The sequence below is a fragment of the Callithrix jacchus genome, chromosome 2 (genome assembly GCF_049354715.1).
Source record: "Callithrix jacchus isolate 240 chromosome 2, calJac240_pri, whole genome shotgun sequence".
In the NCBI taxonomy this organism is placed as follows: domain Eukaryota; kingdom Metazoa; phylum Chordata; class Mammalia; order Primates; family Cebidae; genus Callithrix; species Callithrix jacchus.
The window spans coordinates 68,529,389-68,536,528 of record NC_133503.1 but is presented as its reverse complement, the minus strand read 5'-3'; positions in this window follow the sequence as shown (position 1 = coordinate 68,536,528).

Here is a 7,140-nt window from a genome sequence, read left to right as displayed (position 1 = left end):
GGAGGCTGAGGCAGGGGAATCACTTGAACCCAGTAGGCAGAGGTTGTAGTGACCTGAGATCATGCCACTGCACTCCAGCCTGGTGACAGAGTGAGACTTCATCAGTTTTTCTCTGTATGCAACTAAGTTGCAAACTTACTAATTTCTGAATGTCTTTAAGATCTCTTAAAAGACCTGCCACTCTATGACACAAGCCAAGGGTAAAACAGGGGTACGTTTTCCTTCTGCCTCAGCCACTGTGAGTTGACTGACAAGTGAACAAAACATTCAGGGAAATTAACCAGAGGGTTACGGAGTGACAAGGTAAAGAAAGCTAATGTAGACCTGAAATGCTGCTCTACAAAGGAACCATTTAATTCACTCCATTAACTTAAAGGAAACACAAGATTTATACATTCAGGAAACAAGTGGAGACTTTTTTCCTTCCCTTCATTTTAGGTTCAGCAGCTTCATGTGCAGTTTGTTACATGGGTAAATCCTGCCGCTGAAGCCTGGTAAGACCTAATTAAACTAAAGAGCCTCTGGGAAGAGACTTGATTTCTTATGAAAGCCTATGGCCCCCAAGGTGGCCATCCTGCAGGCTGGAAGTGTGCCTCCTGCCCAGGCCAGACCCTGGTACATGGGCAGAGGAGCTGGGTGGGACAGCAGCTTTACTCTGGACAGGCTGGCTGAATAGAAACCTTCAACAGGTTACAGGAGGAGCCATGAATATTCATGAGGTGGTCCTGATGCATGCAAACCTAATACACATACATGTAACATGTGACCCAGGTTCACTATGGGGTGAAGACTTAATATTTAAATGTATCACACTTAGGCCCTATACTTCAAAAGGTCTTTTCAGGACACAAAGGCACACAAGGGCACAGCCTCTGTAAACCGGCCAGAACCAGCGCATGGCAGGTGGTCTCTTCCCAGGGCAGAGTTGCTGAAATCAGTCTCTTGTCCAGTCGGAGCTGTAGCTACGGCTGCTGGAACAGGGGTTGGGGGCCATTTAGTCAGTGCCGGACACTGAGCTACAACTGTGAATAGTGCTTATTTAGCCGCTAGAGAAAAAGAAACCCCGTGGCAGTCAGAACAGTTTATTCCTTAAGTTGAGGGGGGTGTGTCTCAACCCTTGCCGGGCCTGGCTTTAGGTGCTGTTTACACTTTGATACCTTCACTGCCACAGAATCTGTTCTGTCAGTCTTATGACCTTGACTGGAACATGCAAGCTGGGCAGCTGTTGTGTCTAAACATAAAAGGAAGGGGCATAACGAGGCATCGGGTCACCCATCGTGCCTTGGTGTGATGCCGGGCACTGAGCAGGTGTGGAGGAGAGGCCTGGGGCAGGCTGGAGTGATGGGATGGTCCTTGGAGCCTCACTCTGGGAGCAGCTGCCTCAGCTCATGGCTCCACAGCCCAGTTGCACTCATCTATAAGCCAGGGCCTCCATGCGGAAAACCCGACAGCCTTTCCCATTTTTAGTGCCCTGAATTTCAGCATCTCTCTGCCAAACCATCAAGAAAACCCTGGGCTCTGCAGATGCAGGCACAGCCTAATGCATACACTGGGCACTCAATAAATGCCAATGGCAGCTACCTCCCTGGTGTCTGATGAAGACAAAAGTCACCATCATGGCAGTGCAGCCTCCATCCCAGACTTAAATTCCTTCTTCACAAAATGCAGAGCAGGGGACCCAGTGTGGGGTGCGGGGCCTCTGCAGACATCTCTCCTCCTGGGCCTTCAGCCAGGAGGGGTGGCCTGGAGGAGCAGCGGGAGGAGGAGCAGAGATGGGAGCCAGCCCTGGCCTTGGAGGTGTCACCATCCCTGCACACCCAGGCACAGCCCTCGCTTCCTCAAGCTCTTCCTCCAACACCCGGCCTGAGCCACCCACTGGAGAACATGAACATTCCTCTCCCCATTCTGTACTGGGAAATGAAGACCCAGCACTCACCTCTCACACTCATGGTGGAACTGTGTAGTTAGAAGAGAAGTGATTTCCTTGAAATGCATCAGGCTAGAAAGGGAGCTGGAACTTAAAGTGGTGGTGTCTGTCTGAGATGACAGTGCTCCTGCTCTGTCACCCTGACTTTTGATGCCCAGGACCCCACCCCCCACTGCATCACCTCTGTTTTCTGCACTGCAGCAAGCCTGCCCCCTGACACCCAGTGCCACACACTGCACCCCATCCTCAGTTTAGCAGCACCCTTGGCCCGTGACACCCAGCCCTAAAACTTGCACCCATAAGTGTTGGCCCTGAGCCCTCCCATGGCCCCAAAGCTACATCTTCAGATGCCCCACCAGACAGTGGCACAGGATTCCCAGGCTGCAGGCTGGGTCTCGGCATGCTGTAGCAGCCCCTCCAAGCCACCCCAGAAGCCGCAGGCTTCTATGTTTTTAAGACCCAGGGTGGCAAAAATGCAGGAAAGCAAAGCAGCCTTGCCTAAGAGTCTCAGACTCCTCTGCCATCCAAAGCGATAGAGCTGGAACAGAAATAAGGGAGGTAGAGCTCAAATAGGAAACCAGGACTCCGCCATCTCCTGCAAAAACAGCAAATCCCGCGCCAGCCTCATCTTTCTGGGATCCCTGGCTCTTCATCCACGCCTGCCCAGAAAGGGCTGTCCTGTGTGCTTCAGGATGCCGCTTTGGCGCTGGAGACCTGCGCTGCATGCTGACTGCCTGCCAGTGCACTCCCAGCTGAGGCCAGGTGGCCAGTGACTGCAGCCAGCTGCCCAGCGCAAGCAGAAAGGCACTTCTCAAAGCCTCGGTTCCATCGCTTGGCACTCTAGGCCACCTTTGCGCTGGCCTGTCCGGGAACCTGCAGCCAGCAAGACTTACCTTTGCCTAGCAGCTGCGGCTGCGGCAGCACCGGATATCACTTTTGCCATCCCCAGTGCGTGCTAGGGCGACGGCTGAAGGGACAGTGGCTCTGGCCAGCAGGTCTTGGTGGCGGGGTACGGTGCTAAGCCTAGCCGCCCCGTCTGCCCGGATGTGGCAGACGTGGGAATGTCACCTCGGGGCAGGGTCTCTGGAGCACTCAGCCGCTGTGCGCCCGGCTCGGATCACTGCCGGGGCAAGACCATGCAGGCTGCTCTGGAGGAGAGGGAAGAGGCAAGGCAAGGTGGCAGGTGGGAGCCGGGCAAGGCCTGGGCTTTGCTAAGAGCAGGGCATGGGTAGAAATGGGGCGTGTGTGGAGTAGGGGTAGGAGCAGGGCACAGAAGGTGCAGGAAGAAGGCAGGAGCGGGGCGCCGGCTGGCAGGGGTCGAAGCAGTGCGAGCCTGGGCAGGGGTAGGAGTGTGGCAGTAGCAGCCAGGTGCCTGGGAGCCGGGCGGTGCTGGAAAGGCCACCGGTAGCCTGGGTCTGCAGACCTCTGCAAGCACAGCAGCTCCTTTCACCAGGTGTGCCCTTTCCACAGAGTCCCTGGGTTGCCCCTTTCCAACCCAGGGGCACAGAGGGCAGGTAAGCCAGGCAGGGATGCAAGATCTGGGACTGCTGGGGTTGCGACCCAGAGGGTTCTGAGAACAACGCTCTCCACGCAAGCCTCCACCCCCACCCCAGCTCCAGGTTCCCCCACAAAGCGCACTCCCAGCCATTTCTCAGAGTCAGAGGTGCAGTGGAAATTGGCCTCTGTGTGAACAGAGCGGGGAGGAGGAGAAGAGCTGGGTAGGGAGGGGCAGGAGAGCCTTTGTCAGCATCCAGGGCAGTACAGAGGGTGGGGGTCCTGGAGGCCTGGCCGGGAAGAAATGTAACCAGGTGTTGAAAACAAGAGTTAGGGAGCTGGAGGCAGAGGCCTTGGTCAGCAGGCAGCAGTGGCTTAGGCAGTCAGGTGGGGGAGGGGCAGGCCTCTCACAGTCAGGCCCAGAGCTGGTAAGTTTCAGCTGTCTGGGAGGTTTCCCGAGAAGCCAAGACCATTGAGACAAATGTAAAGACTGTGATGATCAATTTCTGTGTTTATTCAAAGAAGCAGTAAACTTCTTCTATGGGAGAATTTGGCCACTTTCAGCCTCATGGGGAAATGTAGAGGGGGTGCCCTTCCCCCCTTTACAGGAGAACACGGGATGTGGGGCTGGCAGCCTAGGAGAGCTAGCAGCAGAGAGGAACTGAAGCCCCCCAAAATCCAATTTTCACCCAAAGAAATGATGCCCAGGATCACATTCACCTCTAACATGGGCAAGCCACTGGACCTGTGCTGGGGGCCCTGGTGTGAGGTTGAATGTGGGTTCTGGGCCTCCGTGAGGAAAGTCCCTATTCTCTCCCCATCCTCCAGCTGTGTCTTGAGGTCTGGCCTGCACCCAGCCACAGAGAGATGGAGGAAGGGAAGCCCATGAGGCCTTGGGGTGTGAGGCCCTGGAACCTGGGCCTGGGGTGCTCCGGAGCCAGCCCCTCCTCTTTCTACTGTGTCCTGGCTGAGCTCAGGGCTGAATCAGTGATTTGCTCATCACTTAGCAGATCTGAAAAAGTGAAGTCACCCTGGCAGGCAGGAGGAGGCTATGTCCAGAGCTGGCCTGCTGAAGGGTAGGTGCTCTAAGCAGCCAGCCCAAGAGAGCTACTGTAAACCACTGAACCCCCTGCTGCCTGCCGCCCACCCCCACCAGGATTTATGGAACTGGAATTGATCACAGGGAACTCCCTTGGGTGCAGACAGGCCCCATCCCTGGTGCTAGCAGCTATCCAGGCTGCACACTCAGGCCTATGCCCAGGGAAGGGATCCATAGGGAGGGAGGGGCTGTGGGGGACTTTGGACTGCAAACAAGCTCCTGTGACTGTCTCCCAGGAGAATGAAGAGGGAAGGGGTGGGCCTGAATAGCCCCCTCCCCGCACCTCCCAGGGGCCCCTCTGGCCAGACCCTGGCTAAGGCTGGACAGGCTGACTGCCTGATTCGGCTCTGCTCTATCACCAGCCTCAATCCCGTCAGCTGGAGGAGCTGAGGCCATGAGGCCCAAGTGGCCAGTGTACAGTGCTGACATGGCACAGAACGTCAGGGGGCCCCAGACCCAAATAGTCTGGACTTCCCATCTGCACAGGTGACAGCACATACCCACGGGTGACAGCACACACCTGTTTGCTGTGTGGGGCTGATGGCCAAACACGAGACTGGCCTGTCAGAGCCCACACGTGTCTTCTGTGTCCTGGCTCAGCTACAAAAATTCTAGTTCTCCCCAGGGAACAAAAATTAGCTGGGCATGATGGCTCACGCCTGTAGTCCCAGTTATTCAGGAGGCTGAGGCAGAAGAATCGCTTGAATCCAGGAGGCAGAGGTTGCAGTGAACTAAGATCACGTCACTGCACTCCAGCCTGGGTGACAGAGGAAGAGTCCATCTAAAAAAAAAAAAAAAATTAGCCAGGCATGGTGGCACATACCTGTAATCCCAGCTACTCAGGAGGCTGACCCAGGACAATCACTTGAACCTGGGAGGCAGAGGTTGCAGTGAGCCGAGATTGCATCACTCCACTCCAGCCTGGGCAAGAAAGTGAGATTCCATCTCAAAAAAAAAAAAAAAAAAAAAAAGAGATCAGGTGCAGTGGCTCAGGCCTGTAATCCCAGCACTTTGGGAAGCTGAGGTGGGGCGGGATCACCTAAGGTCAGGAGTTCAAGATCAGCCTGGCCAACATGGTGAAACTCTGTCTCTACTAAAAGTACAAAAATTAGCCAGTGTGATGGCACACACCTGTAGTCTCAGCTACCTGGGAGGCTGAGGCAGGAGAATTGCTTAAACCTGGGAGGGGAAGATTGCAGTGAGCCAAGTTCGTGCCATTGCACTCCAGCCTCGGTGACTGAGACAGACTCCATTTCAAAAATAAAAAATAAAACAGCTTTATATGAGGGCAGCATTTATTGAGGAGAAAAAAAGACTCTAGAATTATTCTGGTTAAATATCAAATTAAAGCTTGACTCAAGAAGGAGTAATGCAACCAATCTGAAATGGCATTAGGAAAGCAAGTGTTACTGGATACGGTGGCTCATGCCTGTAACCCCAGCACTTTAGGAGGCTGAGGCGGGTGGATCACTTGAGGTCAGTAGTTCAAGACCAGCCTGACCAACATGGTGAAATTCCATCTCTACTAAAAATACAAAAATAAGCTGGGTGTGGTAGCGGGCACCTGTAGTCCCAGCTACCTGGGAGGCTGAGGCAGAAGCACTGCCTGCACCTGGGAGGCAGAGTTCAGCCTGGGAAACAGAGTGTCTGTCTCAAATAAATAAATAAAAGCAAGTCTTTCTGTTAATGTATAAAGGTTGAATGCCAGTAATGCAGGTCTTCTAAGCAGTCCACAGGTGTGTCAGTCATTCCTGGGAACTGTCAGGTATAATTTTGTGTGCCTATAGGATCTCGTTTGCCCTTGACCATAAACGCAGTATGGAGGGTATGTATATGAAGACTTGGTTAGGTAATGAGTGTGGACTTTGCAGCTGCCTGTTTCATGTACAATAGCCTTCATTTAAAGCAGATATAATATAGAGAATTTTTAGCAAACTAACTTGAAAAGGCAAGAAATCAGCTAATATTACCAGGCACAAAATGGCTATATAAATAAGTTTCGGCCAGTTACAGTGGCTCATGCCTGTAATCCCAGCACTTTGGGAGGCCGAGGCTGGTGGATCACCTGAAGTCAGGAGTTTGAGACCAGCCTTACCAACATGGTTAAACCCCATCTCTACTAAAAGTACAAAAAATTAGCTGGGTATGGTTGTGCATGCCTATAATCCCAGCTACTCAGGAGACTGAGACAGGAGAATTGCTTCCACCTGGGAGGCGGAGGTTGTGGTGAACCCAGATCGCACCATTATACTCCAGCCTGGGCAACAAGAGCAAAACTCCATCTCAAACAAAAAAACAAACAAACAAATAAATAAGTAAGTTTCAGGTCAGGCATGGTGGCTCATGCTTGGAATCCCATGCTGGGAGGTCGAGATGAGAGGATCACTTGAGGCTAGGAGTTGGAGACCAGCCTGGACAACATAGGGAGACCCAGCTCTACAAAAAATTAAAAAAAAAAAAAAATGAGCTACGCATAGTGGTGCACACCTATGGTCCCAACCACTCAGGAAGTTGAAATGAGAAGATCATTTGCACCCAGGATTTTGAGGACGCAGTAAGTGATGATCTCACCATTGCACTCCACCCTGGGTGACACAGTGACAACCCTGTCCCTAAAAGA